This window comes from Crocodylus porosus, unplaced genomic scaffold, assembly GCF_001723895.1.
Source record: "Crocodylus porosus isolate Cpor-Errol unplaced genomic scaffold, CroPor_comp1, whole genome shotgun sequence".
Taxonomy (NCBI): domain Eukaryota; kingdom Metazoa; phylum Chordata; order Crocodylia; family Crocodylidae; genus Crocodylus; species Crocodylus porosus.
This window is the reverse complement of record NW_017728931.1, coordinates 74,878,223-74,898,729: the sequence shown is the minus strand read 5'-3', so window position 1 is coordinate 74,898,729 and position 20,507 is coordinate 74,878,223. Positions and strand designations below refer to the sequence as shown.

Genomic DNA, 20,507 nt, shown 5'->3' with positions numbered 1-20,507 from the left:
TAATAATGAAAAAGTTTGAAATATTGCAAGAATTACCAAAATGTGACACAGAGACACGAAGTGAGCAAATGCTGTTGGAAAAATGGCGCCAATGGACTTGCTCGACACAGGGTTGCCACAAACCTCCAATTTGTGGAAAACGCAATATCTGCGAAGCGCAATAAAATGAGGTATGCCTGTACACTAAATGGGTGCCGTAGTATTAATCTATTTATATGCATGCCTGCATGCGTGAAGCATCAGTATATTAAGCCTTTAAAAGGCCACCAGCTTCCTCTTGAGCACATCTCTGGTCAGCTGTGAAACACTAACCTAATGAAAACTAGAGGTGAATCCTGGTATCTCTCCTACCCGCACTTAGTGGAAATTCTCCTTAGTCTGTGCTGTGGGCTTCATCTTCACCATGATGGTTGGCAAGAGCACAACACAATGCTCCAACTCCCTTCTGACCACTGGACACCAATGACCCTCTCAAAACACAAAGCATCTCATTACCTGCCGTAGCTGCTTCTGGTGCTTTTCCTTCTGAGAGAGGCAGCACAAAGTGGACATGACCTTTTAACCTTGTCACTGCCTACAGAGCGTTAAGTGACAACTGTAAACCTGATGGGTTATTTCAATTTTATTCTGTTGCATTTTGGCAATCCAGTACGCAGCAGAGAGACAACTGTTATCTGGCCATAGACTACGAAGTCTCCATTAGTTACATTCAGAAGTGTTCCCACAAGATTTTGCACAAGCTCATAGTAGGGAAGTTTAGTTTCTTTGAAAGGAGAGAATGCAGCCTCCTTCTCTCCCTCTACTCGCTACTCCCTTAGGGTGTGGGACGAAGGGAAAGAACTTGCATGCTAATTATACTGTATTGAGGACCATACTTGGAACCAAGGCATGCTAAGGAATTAGTCAAGACCCCATTGCATGTTTTCCTTTCCCTTCTGAACTTGTTTTTAAGCCAAACCAATGCTTACCCCTCCTTATTACAAATGTGTACATGTCCCTCTTTTGCTTCCAACCACCTCTTTTTACCTCCCCTGATATTTGTGTTCTTCCGTTTGTTGTTGCTCCTTCTGTCAGCCTGATGTACATGCATGCTGCAATAGAACAGCTGAGCTAACTTTAGGCTAGCAGCAATTTAGGCTTCAGCTGGTGTTGCAGGTATCCTGCCTGGCCAAAAGTCAGCCTGCACTGCTACTATTTCACTGCTGGTATTGCCTGAAGTAGTTTGGATAAGTGTCTCCCAAGTGCAGTGGGAACACAAGTCTTAAGCATCCTGCTGCGTTTAGTTCTCCAACAGCTCCACTTGTTCTGTAGTAAAAGTTAACCTTCAGGAGTGTGTGGAGAGGGTGGCACAATATCCAACAAAGGAATGCTACTAAGTAACTCTTAAGAAACCTTTGTACCACTACAACAGAACAGCCACTCATAAATGTGGGGAAATAAGATTAACTTATTAACTCAAACTGGGGCATCTTTAGCAAATTCCCAAGAAAAAGTTTTAAAAAGTTGTTCTGTTGTGCAATACAGAAGTCCCTTAGTAGTTCCATGTACAATGGAGATGCTCATTACTGAGCTGGAGATGCTCATTAGTGAGCAATTCTTTTGTAAGGTATCTTCAAGAAATTAGATGTGGCCATTTCTCCATGATTTTGGCAATAACTAAGATTTTGCACAAGCTCATAAAGTTAGTTTTATGACATTTACCACTACTTTTTGTCATCATTCTTGGCTTCACCGCAGAGTCTAAAAATTAAGATTCCATTTCTTTTGTTCAAGTGTTTGGCTGTGCTACCGCACAGCAGCTGACATCGATCATGGCCACAGTAAGATGGCTATAACCGGCGTTCTTTTTTCAAACCCTCACACACTAACTGCAGAATAGAGAAGAGATTTTTTTCTACGTTGAATGCCTTTCAGAACCAGCCAAGTAGAAATTGTTTATTAATTAGATTTCTTCCTTGGTCTCACAAGCAGACCTGCTTCCTGTTTTTGATTTTCATATTTGAAGTCCTGTGCACATGATTCATTCTTAATTTTGTAGGAAAGGAAGAAGTGTGGTCCAGTGATGGGCACTCGCTTGGAATTTGAGACTTTGGTTCAGTTTCCAGTCAGACTTCCTTGTAAATCCTTTTCATCTAGCCTGTTCTTCACAACCCCCAGCTGTAAAGAGGGGGTTGCACTGCCCTACTCCAAAAGGGGCAGGAAAAGGATACAGTCCATTAAATGATTCCCCAATTGTGCACCTAATTGTGGTAAAGGCTATACATGCTCCCAGACACATCATGGTCTTCCTTAACCTTGATACACTGAAGGTGAACGGCCTTCTCTTTTAGCACTCTTATATAGCAGCACCATCCATATTCTTTTGGAGCTATGCTGTTAGCTTAAGCTATCTGTAAGCAGAAGATTGTTCATCTTTCAAGTCTGTCTTCTACTATATGGTTAAAGGCATCAAAAGGAAGGAGATAAGTTTGTAGTTCTGTCCATAAAATAAGTGGGGGATAAATCACACCCAACCAACCCACTTAAGTAGGGGCTTGTCCATACTAACCTACAGAGATGTCTGCCGAAGCAGAAAGCCTCACAGGTACGTTAATATTTGAGTTCCCAGAGGGGCAGAAAAGATGTTCTTGCTTATGAAAGCTGTAAGGAGAACTTTGTTATCCTGCTGCTGGTTTGAGCAGGCTTTTAATGATTTTAAAAATACTGAAGTGATACTAAACGCTTCCAGATGTTTTCATCAATGGTGCCCTGTAATTCTGAGGTATTTAGTTTACATGTTCTTGGCAGCCACCCTCCTCTCCTGAGGAGTGTACACCTGGACTTCCAGCACGCTCCTGCCAAAAGGACTCTCTCATCATCATGCTAGTATAAATCGCTCTCTATGACTACAAGTTGCAGTCATGACAATACTCAGGTTCTGTCTCAGCATGTTACTGTAGGATTAAATCAGTAGTCACTAATATTTAAATTTAGACACCCACACACTCAGTGCAGACATTTGGAGACATTCTGTGTTACAAAGCAGTGTTTAAAGACACTTGCTCCTATTCTGCAATTGGTTTAGGAACCCGTTTACAGGTTTCCCTTGTTTTATGCAGGTTCTGCATGTGCAAATATGTGATGACCCTTTTGATACCAAAAATTTGTTATATGCAAGGTAAATTTGCTCTTATGCAATCTATGTGGTGGAAGCCTGCAGTCAGCTGCTTTGTGTGGGAGTGATGTGCACCCAGATATAGTCTCCTGTGTGGATCTGTGCTCCTCGCTCGTTGTCTGCAACACATGTTTCTGCAGTTGCCATCCCCATTATGATAGTGCCCTGTGCTCGTGTGTACTGTCTGCTGTTGGCGAGTGCCAAAATGGTCTTGTAGAAGTGGGTCTGGGGGGCAGTAGTGTCAACATCTTGGAATGTATCCCTATTTGTTACACTGTAAAGTGCATTTCCTATATATGGATTCAAGTTATGCACCATTTTCCAAGAATGCTGTTAAGATGCCCTCAGCTACTGATGATTTCCCCCATGCCCCAATAACACAAGCTAACTCTTACCCTGTAATTTTCATTTTCAACCAGTGAAAACTCTCCTCAAACTTATATTTATGGACCACAAGTCACTCTTGGAACCTGATCAAAGAGCAACAGACCTCCCTTCCTCCCAGAATGGTTTTGTCTTGGGCAGAGCTGGCCATTTTACACAAATCACAATAGATATAGGCAGAGGGGTGGAAGAAACTACCTAGTCTAATCTGCACAGATTGCAGGGTTCCTTGTTTTATCTGGCCTGTTGTTGAAAGTCTCCGATGAAGGAGATCCCACAGCTTCCCCAACATACCTCAGAAAGCCCCACAGTGGATAATGTACTTCTGTAATGCACTCCCTGCTTTCATAAAGGGGAAATAATAATAGTAATAATAATAGCAATGTCTACGCAAGCCTTGGTGACCCACTGGGAACTGTTAAGGTTAGGTTAGGTTAAGGTTAGTTTGTGGCCTTCAGCAACTGAGGTGCCCAGCATCACATCCATGCATCTTTCCCTTTATTGCCCAGGTGACTCAGTACCTATTTACACTGAGGTTGACTGGGTATGGCCTCCGGTATAAAACTATGGTGGGCTCTAATTAATGCCTTCGGATCCATAGCCAAATGCTTAAGGCAACTTGCTACTGCACTCCTGAACTACAGCTGGTGAAATCAGAGTTATTCTAGAAAATACAACAAGGGGATTTATGCTTCTGTAAAAAGAGGATTTTGTAACATTAGACTATCGATGCTTCCTCAACACAAGTTCCTCAGTGCAGCTACCAACTTGGTACAGCACCAAGCATAGCCAGACTCAGACGTTAACAGAGAATGAAGTTTTACCTGTTGTACCCTTCAACTTCTAGAAATTGTTACAGGAAAAAAAACCTTTTGCTCACCTGCTTCTGAGAAAAGAACTAGGTAAAACACCAAAATGATGGGTTTTCTTCGTGATCGGATGAACCTTTAGGGCTCTTGGAGCGAGCAGACCTTACTGGTTGTATACCAGGCAAAACATGTCTTTGTAGAGTCAACACAAAAACCTGTCGTAAATAGAAGTCTCTTTGCCAGGAACACAAGCAATTAACTAAGTAAATGGGGCACATACTAGTTCCCCCTGTTCTCAGAGAGGATGTGCACCAATGCTGCCAAGGAAGCGCATATTAAAGTCCATTCAGCCCTTAGCACGCAGCACACTCAGGCGCCGAGGAAAGCAAACCCACTCTGAGCTTCATTTGCTGCCAAGTTACTTGGGGACAGCAGCTCAGAATGACTTTGCTTTCCTGAGCGCCTGAGTGTTTCCATCCCCCTACTCCCAGCTAGCAGAAGGCACCCGAACCTAGCCACCTGCAGCCAGGCAAGTCATCTGCTTTAGGGCCTCGTTGCGTCGCCAGCTGTGCATCTGCTGGTCACCTCAGTGCCAGGCTGCTCTCACACCTTCAACGTGAGCAGCAACATTTGTGAGGAGTGCTGACACCTCGACAGAACAGGAGCTGGGTTATGCGGATCAAGGGATCATCCTGCCCCGGAGCGGCGCAACTTTGAGCTACACAGCCAGCGCTTTAAGCCACTTAAAGTGTTAACAGCCAGACAATCCCGGAGTTAAGCGTTGCCCCAAACTACTGCCTAACACGGCCCTTATACTTTCAGCGCTCTCAGTGGCTCCGGCCACCAGGCTACTGCAGCGCTGCCACCACAAGAGAACAAGGAGATGGCAGCGAACATGGCAACCGCCGCCTTGTGACCGCAGCGCCAAAACGGGAGGGGCAGGGCGGGCCCGCGGCGCCCTGCTGCCCCAGGTGCGGGGCCAGGATGCGCGGAGGCCCTCGGGGCACCGCCTAAGCGCCCCGCACCGCTGGGGTGCGAGGGGATCAGCCGGGTACGGCCGCCCGGGGGGGGGAGCTTACCTCGCCTCGCCGGGCCCGCAGCAGCCGAGGCGAAGCCGCTGCCGCCGCCGCTGTATAAAGGCTGCGAGCAGCGCCGGGGCGGGGCGAGAGGAGGCAGCCGGCCGCGCCACTCCCCGCGGCCCGATACCGCGCACAGGCCGGCGGGGGTTTCTAGCCCTGGCTTTTCACGTGCACGGACACTGACACACGTACGTACCTACACCTACACACACTCACGGCCCCGCACGGGCCTTCCCTCTGTTGCACACGCACTGCCTCGGCAGGCGATTCCTCTTGCACGCCCGTCGGCAGGAGCTCGCTCCTCGTCGCTCTTCCGCGCGCTGCCCCTGCCGCGTCTTGCCCTTCCTCTCTCTTGCATAATCAGGGCTCGTGGTCAGAGGTGATGTCTTGTATTAGGCCAACAAGAGTTTTACCAAAGAAACAAAAGCCTTTAATTTCCTTGTGCAGGACGCTTTTTTTTTTTTTTTTGCAAAAATCTTGTGGGTCTAATGAAAGAAATCACCTCTGCCCCATGAGCCCTGATTGCTTTTTCCTCTAGACCAGGGGTTCCCAAAGTTTTCATGCTGCAGCCTGGGAAATGGCAGCCCACCAGGCACAGCCAACCGCGGCTGGCATTTCCGGCCAGCAGACAGGTAAGGATACCCCCAGCCCCTGGGCAGGGGGGTGGGCCAAACACGGCCCCTGCGGAAGGACCCGTGGCCTCTCCGTCCGGCTCTGGGGGGCTGCGGCTTGCTGGTCCATGGCCACTTCCAGTCCGGCAGCCAACTGTGCAGCCGACTCAGCCCAGGGATTGAGAACCCATGCTCTGGACCAACACGGCTACAACCTGGATACCTCTCTCTTGTACACACTCGGGCTGACACACACGCACGCATCCACACGAGCTCCAGTCCCAGTTGGCAGCTCTCAGGCCTCTTCCCAGCATTTGGGAACTATTTGGCTGTGCATCTCCATTTCCCATCTTCCGCACAGGAGTGCTCAGAGCTAGGGCTTTATTTCAGGACTGGGTATAAGTCATCTGGATGTGGGTTTGGTGGGAGGTCTTTTTTTTTAACGCCCATAAGCAACCAACACTATGGGACAGGACAGGTGCTTCATCAGAGACACTAAGTCACCTAAAAATAAAGTCCTGGTGACCACCGTAAAACAACTTCTTTCTGTGCACACAGCTCTCTTCCTACAAAGCAGACTATCAAACCTGGAGTAAATGTAAATGTTTAAGCACCTTCAGTACAACACCTGCTTCAAAGGGATGGTGGCAATCTGGCTAGGCATTTAAAACAGGTTAAAGCAAAAAAGGGAACCAAGCAGAACCAGTTCATATTTTTTCTTGGCAATGAAATACGGTTTCAGCTATGCTATGCACACAGCTAACCATTCTTATTACAGCAGCATTTCTGAAAGAAAGTAACCTGTCACCTGTCCCTAAGAGAGATTTGCCAGTAAGACAATTTGTCTTATTGGCTCCGCAGCCAAGAAGTTGTTTTCTTGCATGTTTATGCCCATGGCTCACTTCACCTGCATCTTCAAATGCAGGTACTTCTGGAGCGAGATGCAGCACCTGAGGTAAAGGGAAAAGGGAGAACGAGGAAGCGAAAGATACCATAAGCAATAACTACATATCAAAGTAGGGAGACAAACTGAGTATGTAAATTCATAGAAACTCACAGAATCATAGAAAGTTAGGTTTGGAAAGGACCTCTGGAGGTCATCTAGTCCAACCTCAAAGCAGGACCAAATTGTAGTTTAACCGTAGAAAAAAACACGGGATTTTTAATGCTCAGAAATATGTATGACATAGTCATTTCTAATCTGAAAGATGGCATTGCCAATTAGGCAAGCACCTCAGTGTCATACTGAACCATTAGTGCAACACAAATCAGTCCAATATTAGTATTTTCAGGATTCAAATTATGGGGCAGCTTGGGGAGGGGGGAAGGTTGAGCCCCTCATAAGAGATGAGAGACCCAGTATAAAATTTGAAAATCATAACCTGGGGCGGGGGGTCTCTGATTTTTTTAGGGCTTCGTGATGGGCAGCCCAATTTTTTTGCGGACCCCTCCCAGAGTCAAAGTGTAATTCTAACCTTGAGTATCTTGAGTACTATTTTAATGATTACTTTATTTTAACACTTATTTTAATGATTACCAACAGTCAAAATGATTCTTTTGGAGAGAAAACGGTATTTTGGAAGCCATGCTTCAACTGTTTTAAAACATGGCCCTTTCACTAATGTCTGCAGACCTGTGATTATTTTTCTGATTTTTTTTTTTTTTTTATTCCCTCACAACGTTTTCTCTGCTCAGATAGAAGACCAGGTTAACCTTTACCTCTGTTTAACTAAACACATAGTTAGCTGACTATTTATATAAATATCGACCTTCTCTATCTTATTTCAGTACAGGGATCTCTTTCTCAGCAACTGAAAATCAGAAAGCTATCTCATGGATATTTTGCACAAAAAGAAAAAGCTACATATAATTTTAGAGTGAAATGTCATTTTTGATGTTAGTATAGTATATCGAAACAATATCCTCTGTGTTTGGATTGCATTAACCTAGGTAACACCGTATTACATAAACTTTTGGATCTAACTGCCAAGTATACATTCAAGGATCAGACTGCCTGCATTATAAGATTAAAAGCTATACGCACAAAAAAGTATGTGAATAACAAGAATTAACATTAGCTGGCCTCTCCTGTTACTATGATTTATTTTCATTGTCTGTCAATTATGAAGGGCCAGATTATGGCACTCTTACACATTCCTTAGTACTTTAGTCCACAAGAAGTTTAGTTGATTATCTCCTTCTGGGAGAAGGCAGTACTTACCATGAGGAAAAGAGGCAATTTGGCTAAAAACTGGTATCATATATTATACACTTTGAGAAAAAGAAACACAAACAAAAGCAAAGGTGGTTGGTTGGCTTTTGCTTCCCTGCCATTGAGACTGAAAAAGGAGAAAGAATCTGCTCCAAGAGAATAAAATGAGGTGTAGCGCAGAGAGGTAGCATTTTGGTCGCTGCAGACAATGTTTGTTTTGGTTGCTGCAGACTTCACATGTTGGAGCTAAAATATTTATCACTTCTCCATAGAGAGCCTCCAGAAGCCTCCATATTTTCCCATTTTAAAATGTTTTTCTAAAAATTATCATAAAAATAAAGAAAGTCTGAATTATAATGAAGTGACATTACAGGTCTGTTAAAATGTGAAACTACTTAAAGCAAAGAAATTCAGAGTTCAGCTGGTCTGTTTTTAATAATTTGTTGCAAATAGGTGCTGCCACTGATACAGTATGAGTGATCAAACAGTATGTGGAAGTCTGCTTGATAGCAGGATACTGATGAGTGACTTGCGGTGAGGGTGCTGGCAGTATTAATTCCAAGGTGAAATTTTTGCACTTTGGTATATTGTCAGTCAATAGTCTAAAATACAGAAGAGGGAGCAGCGTAAGTTTGTTGATATATACCCTCTAATTATTGAAGCAAACAGCCAGCAACAACATTACAGTCTTGTAGACCTGAGAATTTTGTATAACTCCCTATTTTATCACAGGTCTGCAAACAGCAATCAGGACGCATTTATGTTAGCACTTTGCTTTTCTGTAGGAAGTTGACTTCTGTTGAAATTTGTGATCCATGTAGTTTCCAGTTAAGTTGACACAAATCAAGTTTTCTCTCCAATGAAGGACCTTGCAAAGGGGAAGATTTTATAGTCCAAATACATTTTGCATCTGAATGATAGTGTGCTGCCTCATTGCCCTTCCCTCTTTGTTTCATGTACAGCCCTGAATGAGCCCTTCCATTCATTCCTCATTACTGAATTCTTTGTCTAACCACTCCCTTGTCTCCTTTAATCTGTCCCCTTTCCCCCCTAAAAATATCCAGTCCTTCTTACTTTCAGTTTATCAATGAACATTCTTATGTTCTAAATCTTTCCTGCCCTTTCTTCTTTTGTTTCAGTATACTATCTCCCATATACATCTGTCGTGCTATGTATATAATGACGGTCAAGATTGCAATATGTTTTTAATTATTCATTGTAAATATACCGTTCTTCAGTCAATCCTGCAGAACTTCAGTGAAGGAGACAGTGAGCATATGTCCAGTCAAACAGACAATTATGGAAAAGCCTTGCTTCTTCAACATTTAAATATGCTGTGGTCATGTGTGTGTGTGAAAAGCAGGTGTTGAAATTGGATCAAGTATTTTTTTCAAAGGGAGCCTTATTTCCCAAATGGTGAATGTAGGCAAAATATGGATCCTGACAGGTTTGGGCCCAATCCCCTCAATTTCCATAACCTAAGTAGAGAAAAAAAACCTAGGTGTTGCCATTGTACAACACCTGGAGAGGAAGCTGAGGTAAACTTTGATGCAAAAGCACAGGTCTTATAAAAATCCCAAAGTCCTGGATCCTGCTATCATTTTGAGTTCAGCAATTTATAACTGGAAAAATAATATTAAGTTTAAGTAACAAAAATTGAGCCCATTTAATGCCTCCTTTTTGCTGCTTTAAAGGAGGTGGCAAATACTGTGTTAGATTGTGGGTAGATAAGTATGATTCTTTTCCTGCCTTAAGTCCTTGCTATGTGATGAAGGATTTTGAAGAGTAACTGAAGTCATGTTACCAGCTCTCACCCTTCACTTGCAAAATTGACCAAGTTTGCTTCAAGAACACTTGGTGTATGTCACTGTCTCCATCTTTTATTGACCCATTCTTTAAAGACATTGACTTTCCACCCACCTGGGATTATTTTATCCTGGTTTGAGTTTATAAGTTGCACCACCACCAATTCTTTTCTTATAGTAGAGTGTCAAACTGCTATTATTATTCTAATATCCTAAAAAACAAATTATTCAGAAATAAACAAATCTGTAGTACAGCATTCGCTGTATAAAGATCTAGGACTATGGCTAAGTACAGATATTCAGGAGGTTAAATCAGGTTCAAAATGACCACCAGATTTAAATTTAGCTCATCTCAATGCCAACCTTACACTTATAGATGGGGTCTCAGTAACTGGCAATCAGTCTAAACCTGTAACTGAACAGAAGTTACATGCACACAAACTGGTTTAAAAATTGTAAAAACCATTTTAAGATAAACCCAGATCTATGTAGTATCACACTCATTCAATTTAGGTCAAACCAGTGCATGGAAATTCTGTCCACTTTCCCTGCACAGCCCTAGGGCAGGGAATACCCAGCCACTGGCCCCAGCACAGAGGACGAAATCTTTGCTCCCCTCTTCCCCTACACTGGGCTACTTTTTGGTCCTTGGCCCCTTGCTTACCTCCCCCTCTGCCCACTCGCTTTGGTTGGATATCCAGATGGAGGTGGTGACTGGGAGCACCTTTCACCAAGTCTATCTGGTAAGAAGCTGTAACCCTGTCTTTCATATTTGGATCTGCCACCCTCATCCATGCCTTCTGTAACCTTGAGGCTGAATTATTACAATGAGCTCTGTGGGACTGTCCTTGAAAACTGTTCATGAGCTGCAGCTGGTGCAGAACTCAAGAGTCTTCACTGGCTCCCAGTTATTTTCCAGGTGTGGTTCAAGGTGCTGGTTTTAACTATAAGGCTCCAAATAGTTTGGACCCTATGTACCTAAGTGACTACTTTTTCACTTCTTTACACCCCATCATGATCCCAAAGGTGAGCCAGGAACAATCCTGGGGAAAATACATAGGAGGTTGTTCTCAGCAAGTATTCCTCATCTCTGGGTCTTTTGCCCACTTGAGGCCTGAACCTAAAAGCCTAAGCCTGAACATGTTTTGGAAGCACTGAACACATCTTACTGTGTGACCAGAGATTTAGCTAGGCTGGAATATTGCTTAGGCTAGGGGGTCTCTGTCTTATGTTGATCTTCTGTTTTCCAGTTAAGTTGTGTCATTTTTGTGCTTTGTAAGTATTCTTTTTCACTTACTGTAAGCTGCCTTTAGCTTTGCTGGGAAGGGCTAAATAAATAAATATATAAATGAAGTAAGCGCTGCTGAAATGCAGGAGACAGATTCATGACCATGCTTCAGAGTGGGATCTGAACTTGGATGCTGTAGAAACCATATTATGGAAGAAGGAGATGGAAAACACCCACTTCTGCATGGTTTAGGTATGCTGTGAGCACACCTGTCAGGGATGCTGACCAGGCAGACTGTCTTGGGCCCAGTGGTGTCAGGGACTCTGAGCTGGCAGGACCACACCTGCAGTAAGCCCCAGCTAATGAACTCTGCCCCAGTTTAGGAGCAGCAAGCATCCTGATTGGCTGCTGGGAGCGCCACCAGCTGGGGCCCTGGGTTTGGAGGCCAGCTGCCAGTTCTGTTTTGGCAAGTCTCCTGGTTTCTGCACTCTAGTTCTCCTGGTTTTTGTCTTATTTCTGGGCTTTGGCTTTTCCTGAGGTTTTGTTTTCTGGCTCCTGACCCTGGTTTGGCTCTGTTTTTTGGACTTTGCCCTGTGGCTTGCTCTGCTGCCCCCCCCTCCCATCTGTACTTGACATTTTTCCTTTGGATGCTGACTTGGACTGTGTTGTGGACTCTGCATCTGGATCTATCTCTGGCTTTGGTATATGGCTTCCACCTTTTGAGCCTGCCCCAGGCTCTGCTTTCCTTGGATGGCCTAATCATTATACCAGGCCATCTACGCCCTGGTCCCTTACAACACACAAAGGGTTCAGGTAAGATATGTATGATAACATCTATTTTAGGAATCCTGCTTTACAGGCTTACTTTTGAGCTGGAGTTCAGAGCTGTAAAACAGCATTAGACCTTAAGTGGCTTTGTGCATGCCTAGTGGCAGGAATTTAAGTGCTTACAGCGGTAAGGTGGCATTTGAGCAGCAGTTTTCACTAAGCCAGTGGTAAGTAGATGAGATACCAGCTTAAAGTGACAGGTATACACTTAAGTGCTTTTGAGGATATGCTGTATGTTCCAACTGAAAGGAGTTTTTTGTCTTTACTACCACAGATTTTACCTCAGGTTCTTAGGCCCCAGTTCAGCAAACTATTGTGCTTGGGTGACCCCTGTGTCTTTACAGAGGCTCACTGACATAAATGCAGGTCCTAATATATGCATTCAGGTATGGATACAGAGGGGGTGCAGTAGTAAGGCTGCATCTCCTTTTTTCATTATGCAGCATCCAGGGACTTTTTAAAGGCCCCCAAAAAGGTAAGAATTCCTCCTCCCTCCCACTCTGTGCTCAGAAACACATTCCCTGCTCTCCCTTCTTCATTTCCTCCTTTCCCATTCCTCACTTCCCACCTGCTGCTGTCTTTGCTGTCCCAAGGGTAAGGGGAACTCCTGTCTCACTCTAGCCTGGCTGCACTGGGTTGGGCTCAACCCAGTGGCAGGGACGGCGGCAGCAGACAGGCAAGTTTCCCCTCACTCCCTGGTCCCCCTGGGTGTTCCCTGCCAAACTCTTGCCATTGTTGCTGTTGCTTCTGTCCTAGGCTGAGCCCAACTCTCGTGCAGCCTGGCTGGAGCATCTCTGGTGCTCTCCTTGGCCCTGGGACAGCAGAGGCAGTGGCAGTGGCAGTGGCAGGTGGGAGAGGGGGCAAGGGGCAGGGAGACGATGTACCTCTGTGTAAAGTAGGAAAGGTGGAGAATTTGTACTTGCTTTCAGGACTTAAAAAGTCCTTGACTACTGCTCCTGTGGTGTGGTCTGTCCACCCTGCTGAAAGTTGTGGGGCGGGGGAGACTGGGAGTGAGGGCTGCAGCCCTCCTACAACACCAGTCGCTGCTCCTGCACGCCCCTTTGTAATGTCTTGAATCTGCTTCTGTATGCAGAAGTCCACACCTGCAGACCAGCTTTCAACATTAAAGTCTATTTTTTTCCTGATATATGTCTATGGTAATATCTATACTAAGTTATGATCCTTAGAAGTAGGCTTTAGAAACCTTTTCAATTAAGGTCGTTCAGAACTATAATAAACCTAAATTCCTGTAAATTGCTTAACTTCTCATTAGAGAAGTGGGGTAAAGTTACTTGTTTAAGCAACTCTTTACAATACTTGTCGTGAAGAGACAGAGATCTTATATTTATTCTCTGTTTCTCTAATGCAAAATTTAAACCCTGTTTGAGGTTTTTGTAGCCTTATCTAAAACCCACAAGGATGAAAGAGAAACAAAATTTGTTTATGATCCTAAATACATGCAGTGGATTAACGTGTGATATAGATCACTGGTGCTGATGGTATCAGCCATTCAGCCGTATAAACCCAGCAAATTATTAAAGTTATTATATTCAAGTCCTGTGGTTTTGAACAGAGATCTCTAAAACAGCTTAGTGAAAAAGGTTTTCCATCTAAAGATGCCAACTCAGCGGGACACTAATACCCGTAGTAGTAATGATGTCACGTTCCTGGCAGGGAACATATTTTACTTCGAAATGTTTTATTTCCTTATTAAAGATTGACTAGTAACTATATACTGACATGGCCAGATTGCTTCTAACACTGCACCATGGAGGAACCTCTGTGAGGGCTTAAGTGGTCTCAAACATGTACAGAGCCTGTAATTGACTGACTGACAAAGGTAGTGGGCATGTTAGTATGAAGCTAAGCAGAATGCAGGGCAGTATAGTACCTTATAGATGAACTCATTTAGGGAGGCTTGAGCGTTCATAGGCTACAGTCTACTTTGTCAGATGCTATGAATGGACTTGCAGGAAGTGCTCACCATATCTGCTCACCATAGCATCTGCCAAAGTAGTCTGTAGCCTATGAAAGCTCATGCCTCTCTGTAAGGCAGCCACGCTAAGAGAATTCAAGGCAAAACAAAATCTGGGGACATAACTGGTTCCAGTAGTGCCATTACTTATTTTAAGGAGAGTAGGGTCAAGTTCTAATATTACATGGCACACACAGAGTGGCTGTCAAGGTGAAATGGTCTGACTTTGCCTCTTTATTGCTGCTCCTTGACTGTTGGAAATGACCCCAGAGTAGTGAGCCAACAGTATCTGACATGGCATTCCCTGAGAGTACATATTAGTGATGCTAAATCCATAAGAGGAAAAATGAGAGGTTGAAACAAAATAAAATAATGACATTTATTTCCACAAACTGGTTCCTAGTTTGTGTACCCTACACTCCATACAACACTATGGCACCACTGCATGTAGCTTCATGTCCTGATAAGAGCAGGAAACATAAAAGAAAATACCACAGTGAAGAGATGTTCATCCCAATCCTAGTCAGAGAGCCCTGCTTCAGGCTTGGTTTCATCACCCTGAATTTGTTGGTAGCCAGTCCCTTTCATAGCCTCACTTCAGATCTTGGGACCTCGCCCACTGTAAGCTTTTGTAAAACCTGGAAGGAATTTCCAGTGCAATTTCTTGCATCCTTCTATCAGAGTCACTCTCTCAGCAATCTGTGAAACTCCACTGGAAGAATCAGAAAATTTCTGTGGATCCCTGGCTTCTCCACACTGTTCCTCTTGATCTCCCCTTATGGTGGCAGCATGACTTGCTTAAGTACAATGATGCTATTGTCTGTGCCTTACAACTACCACACCCTTGCCTTCTTCTTCCAAAGAGGGGGGATGCTGTGGAAAGGGAGTGGAACTAATTCTGCAAGTGGATTTTTATTAGAAAATGTGCCAGGCCCCAAGATGAATAAGCTCAAGAAACTGGGTGCCCTGTAATTTATTTTCCTCATAAGCCACAGAGTATTAATTACACACATTTTCTTTGAAGGAGCTCCGTGAAATCACATAATGTTTTTGCTTGTGTCTACCCACATATGTGAAAGGGAACTTTAGGCCTATTATTTGTAACATCTTATGAAGTTACAGGCTCCAGGCATGACAAATATACATCATGGTAAAGTGTAGAAGTATTTAATTTTTAATTCGCAGTAGCAAAAATTGGGAAGATATATATTCTCTATTTTATATGACACTCTTTTTAGAGAACATTTATTCTCAAAAATACTAAAGCCACAGATGAGCTAGATGAATTATACTGTATTAATTACCTGGCAAAGTGGAATAGGGGCTGTTTGAAGACAGGGCTTTCTTGTTTTTCTCCTTGAAGCAAAAGGATTTTGTGTTTCACAATAAGTTATTTTTATTTAACCATTACGTAAGAGAAGCATTGAAAGCTATCTGTAACCTGCACCTTGCCATTGTCTGTCCTGTCCCTTGAAGGTTGAAACCTCTCCTTCTAACAAGAAGGATCACTTTTGGTCTTTGGATCTTTATATAACCATAGTAATTACCTTCCCACAAAAGCAAAGGGGCATGGTCTCCAGTCCAGATGTTGACTGAGAGTCTGGAGCTAAGAATTGCTCAGATTCTGAAGATCTAATGCTTCATACATGTAGCAGTTTTATCTCCATTTGTCTCTGGCTTCCTGATGGTACAGCAACTTGAACAGTAGGCTTCCACTGGTCCTGAACACCGTACTGGTGTATCCATGACTTCCACTGGGGTTGACAAAGTACACACACAGTTTAGAAAAGGAGTCAATTAATATGAATGCCACTACTTTGGAAGGAGGAGCATACCAAGAGCAGCTCTTCCCTCTTTCTGCCTGTATTATGTCATAGATTCAGAGATTCAGAGATGTAGGGTCAGAAGGGACCTAAGTAGGTCTTCAAGTCCAACCCCCTGTCCTGGGCAGGAGAGGGTACTGGGTTCAAATGATCCCAGCTAGGTAACTGTCAAGACTCCTCTTAAAGACCTCCTAGGTAGAAGCCAGCACCACTTCCCTTGAAAGTTGGTTCCAGATCCTAGCCACCCTGACTGTGAAGTAGTGTCTTCTGATGTCCAGCCTGAACCTACTCTCAAACAACTTATGGCCATTATTCCTGGTTAGTCTGGGAGGTGCACAGGTGAACAGGGTCTCTCCCATTCCCTGCTGGTCCTCCTGGGTAAGTTTGTAGGTGGCCACCAGGTCCCCTCTCAGCCTTCTCTTGTGGAGGCTGAACAGATTCAGGTCCCGTAGCTTCTCCTCATAGCGCCTGCCCTGCTGTCCCCGGATCATGTGAGTGGCCCTCCTCTGGACCCTCTCAATGCTGGCCACATCTCTCCTAAAGTGCAGTGCCCAGAACTGGATGCAGCACTCCCAACTGTGTCCTGACCAGTGTCGCACAGAGGGGGAGGATCACCTCCTTGGCCCTGCTTGTGATGTCTGTTGTGAGTGGTTGGTATGAGAGTTACTGTCTGGTATTATATGATGCCATGTAGCTGGATTTTTCCTAGGCGCTTTGGGGTATAATTTAAACTTAATTGTTTCTATCAGTGTTGTATAAGGTGGGAAGTCTATAACCTTCAAGTGTTAAATCAGTGTTACAATTATAATCACTGGTTGAGGTCTTTTAATTATTATACTAATTAATTGTTTGTATCAGTAAAAATAGATAATTAATATACTGTGGAAACACAGATTGTGCGTGTTTCTCCAACAGGAAGAGTATATCAAGATTGAATGCTTACATATATTACTGTAACTGTATGCCAATCAGCTAATGTTAATTAATATATAGGCCAGCATAATCTACTGTGAGCCCTCACTGTCAGAAGCTGACAGCTAAAGCTGGATAATTTACAACTTCCTGTCCCAAATTATTAGGACAAAACTAGATGTGCATGGAAGAACAGTGCTGCAACTAGCTATGGTCTCTCTGATTACACACTCGGTAATTACTCTTTCTTTCTGGCACAGGACCTGCGGCAGTAGGACAGCTATGGGGGTGTTTGGGGCCTTTTCTTTGTGCTGCTGGTGGTTGATTTTCAACACTTCACTCATTAACTGTCTTTATCAGTGCACTCCTTTTACAGTGGTTGCTCCTTTTATAATGGTTACATAATGCATGCCATGTAACACTGCAATGGAAAAAACAGTTTTTCAAAATAAAACAGAGCCTGTATAATGCATGTCTCCAGTTTCAAAACACTGATGTAAAAAAGGATGAAAGAACTAAAGGGATTTATACTGATCTGTATCACGGGGCTGGGGGGGGGAGTTGTTAATTAAAGGGTCACTCCATAGATAAGGGAGGGTCCTTGGTGGATGAAAATAGAGGGAAAGCCATAAGCCTAATAAAAGGCGTGATGCCCAGGTAGAAAAAGGAGACAAAAAAGTAAGGAGGCTGAGTCACAGCGGAAATGGGAGAAGTGAGATAGGGAGTAAAAAGAACTAAAATAATATGAATATAGAGAAATAGATGTGCAGGGCCTGTAGATGAGTGCAAGGAGCCTAAATCTGAAGGCTGTACATTGGGAGGTAGTAGTAGTCAACACAAGAATCAGTCAAAATATTGACAAGGGGTTTTAGCCATTGGGAGGATAAAGTGGATGTTGGAGTTATTAAAGAGAAATAATCTGCTTCTACACTAATATTAGATTTTCAAAACTTTTTTGTTTTTAAAACAAAACCTAATTGGATAGCTTCAGCTACTTGGTTGAATACGCACAACCCCTCTGCCTCCTTTCCCCCCTCTCCTCTCCAAGAGTATCATGCTCCCAACAAAAAATTGTAAAAAGATGCAAGCTTTTTAATATTTCTTTTAAGTCCTGATGTCCCTTGAGTGGCAAGAATACTTCTCCTGTATTCTGATAGTTTTCTTTATACATTCCAAAGGGGCATTATTCTTACTGTCTAGTTAATGAACAACTGGTTGGTTTATATTCTGTCCCCATCAACGTTTTTCTTTATTTGCCCTGAAAAAGTATAGCTCTTGAATACAAAAATAATTTGTATGGAAGTGAAGTTCATGGAGACTGATTTACAAAGCAGAATTTTGAATAGTCTTATATACAATTCACAACAAAGTCTCACTTGCTTTTAATTCATATCATACTCATTATCATTTATTCAGAATAACAGTCTTTAATAAAAACAGCTGAAAATAGTTTAAGTAAAAGTTGTCTTCTTTTAACACAACTGGAGGTTGGTGAGTTTGATGATGAGCAAGGGAAAGTATAGTATTAATTGGCGTCCGATGTGTAAGTGTGAAGGAAATGTAAAAGGGGGTGAAGGAATTTGAAAGGTAGCGGAGTGGTGTTGTGTATGTGGAATAGGCTCTGTGTTTGAATGCTGGGCAGGTACTGGCAGCTGCTGTTCAATACAGGTCATGTCACACGTTCATCTATTAACGTGTTAATCAGCATGTTCTGGCAACACCCTTTTAAATCTGGGGCTTTGTCAGTGCTTACAAGCTCTGCTGGCATGGCTAGAAGAGTGAAAAACACTGGCAAAGGCTCTTTTCTGATAGACTTCATTCCAATCAGGGAACTGGTTAAGTTGAAGTGATAAAGAATGCTCACTGGTATAAGCTGCACTAGTGGGTGGAAATATAGCAGGTCAGCTCTGTGCCCTGGGCAGCGGTGATACATGGAGCGCCTCTACCCCCAAGCTGGGGTTTGGAGCTGCTGCCCTAGATGCTCCCTCTTACTTACACTACTGCTAGAGGGTTGGTGGGCAATACAGGCAAACCCTGTCTTAATTGTAGGCTATTTCCTTAGTCTAAGGCCCCTCTACATGTTACAGGTATTGTGCAATAAACTGCTTAATTGCACAGTTACGTGGAGACCAGCTACATTTGCAAAGTACCTATCACACAATAAAAAGCTCCAACCAGCTAGAAAGTTAGATCTTGAAAATGTGTACTAACTTTATAGCTGGTTGCTATCAGGCTTTAATTTGCATGTGTAGCAGGGTCTGTCTCTGGCTGGGAGTCCCATCACTTAGCAGGGTTCCCAGTCCCATGTAAAACCTTTGTGCTCTAGGGATCATGACAGCTGTGATTCCCAGAGTTTGGGTGTTTCCTACACCCCTGAGCCCTAGGGATCACAGCACCTGCAATCCTTAGGGTCTGGGGGTTTCCCAGAGGGCTGAAATGCCCAGATCGTGGGGATTGCAGCTGCTGCAATCCCTAGGGGTCTGCGATTTGGGAGACACCCAGGGACTGAGGATTCCCCTGCCCTGGGGATGCAGGAAAACCCCTGGAGCCAGAGGATCTTGGTGATCTTCTAGCCCCGGGGGTTTTCCTGCACTCCTGGGCAGGGAGGTATCACCCCTGCAGCAGTCTTCTGACCCCAGGGTGGGGGGTGGGATTGCCCCTGCAGTGATTCTCCAGCCCTGGGGGTGGGGTGGCTCCACAGCTTGGAGCCCCTTATTTGGGGTGTGTGGGTCTCCACTGGTATGGGATCTTGTTTCTTGCTGGTGTTGGGGGAGTCCAAGATCTGGCTTCCTCTGCACTGACAATAATGTGCAATCTCACAGTAGCACCTCCTGCCATGCATGTGTATTGTGCGATTGTATGAATTGTGTATTCATTCTCATAGAACCTTTACCTGCACGGGTAGAGGGGGCCTAGGTAAGACCACGGGGCTGGATTCAAAATGCATTAAGTACAATGAAAAGACTCCTATTAATTTCAGTGAGATTAGACAAGCCTGAAATCCCTTTCTTTGGTAGTTTTGCCCATTTCTGCAATGTGGGAGGAATAATAATCAACTGCATAAGAGATGCTGTGCAGCTTGGGGCCAAAGTGGATAGTACCTAGATTGATCTCATTACTAATTGCAGAGACATATTAGTTTGAATAAGTAAAGTTTGTATAGTACTTTTTAAGATGTTAAGGATTATTATGTTGGTACCATTCCTTTTGCAAACAGATTTGTCTTTCATTTTTTTATCAGTCACTTCCGCTCTTTTGATTCACTCGACTACAATGAGCATATTCAGCACTTACCACAGTTCAATGGACTATCTCTTAGAAACAGTAATGGAGCAAAAATATAAAAATCACTGCTTGATTACAGCAAGCGGTATTTTATTATATTAACTGTCATTCATATTAGGTTAGAGTTTGTGAAGCAAAAATATCTGTTTAATTTACATTCTAATCAAGGAGCTTTAATTTCAGGCTGTACTTATTTGGCAGGAATAAAGGCATTTTAAACCCTTCAGGCGCCATGCATGCTCCTTTAAAACTAGTTAATGTTATACAAATAATTATTTGTGCCTGAAATGTGCATTTTAAATTATTTTGATGTATTTACATCTATGTTCCTTCTGTTTTGTCTTGCAGTCAGATATTGTTTTCAGTTCAGTCTTATTTTCATAGCCCAAAATGTTAACAAAA

General features: G+C 43.5%; 1 protein-coding gene across 4 annotated transcripts in view; it reads right to left on the bottom strand.

The window, feature by feature from the left end:
• CSRP2 (cysteine and glycine rich protein 2) overlaps positions 1-5,649 on the bottom strand; it is a 17,526-nt gene extending 11,877 nt beyond the window's left edge. Inside the window, exon 1 of one of the 4 annotated variants that reach the window (XM_019543175.1) lies at positions 5,629-5,649. The gene's annotated coding sequence lies outside the window, so the exon portion shown is untranslated. Of the gene's footprint in view, positions 1-1,026; positions 1,044-5,423; positions 5,493-5,628 lie in introns of those variants that run through there. The other 3 variants (XM_019543173.1, XM_019543174.1, XM_019543176.1) reach the window with 3 other exon arrangements.
• Positions 5,650-20,507: the final 14,858 nt, after the last annotated feature.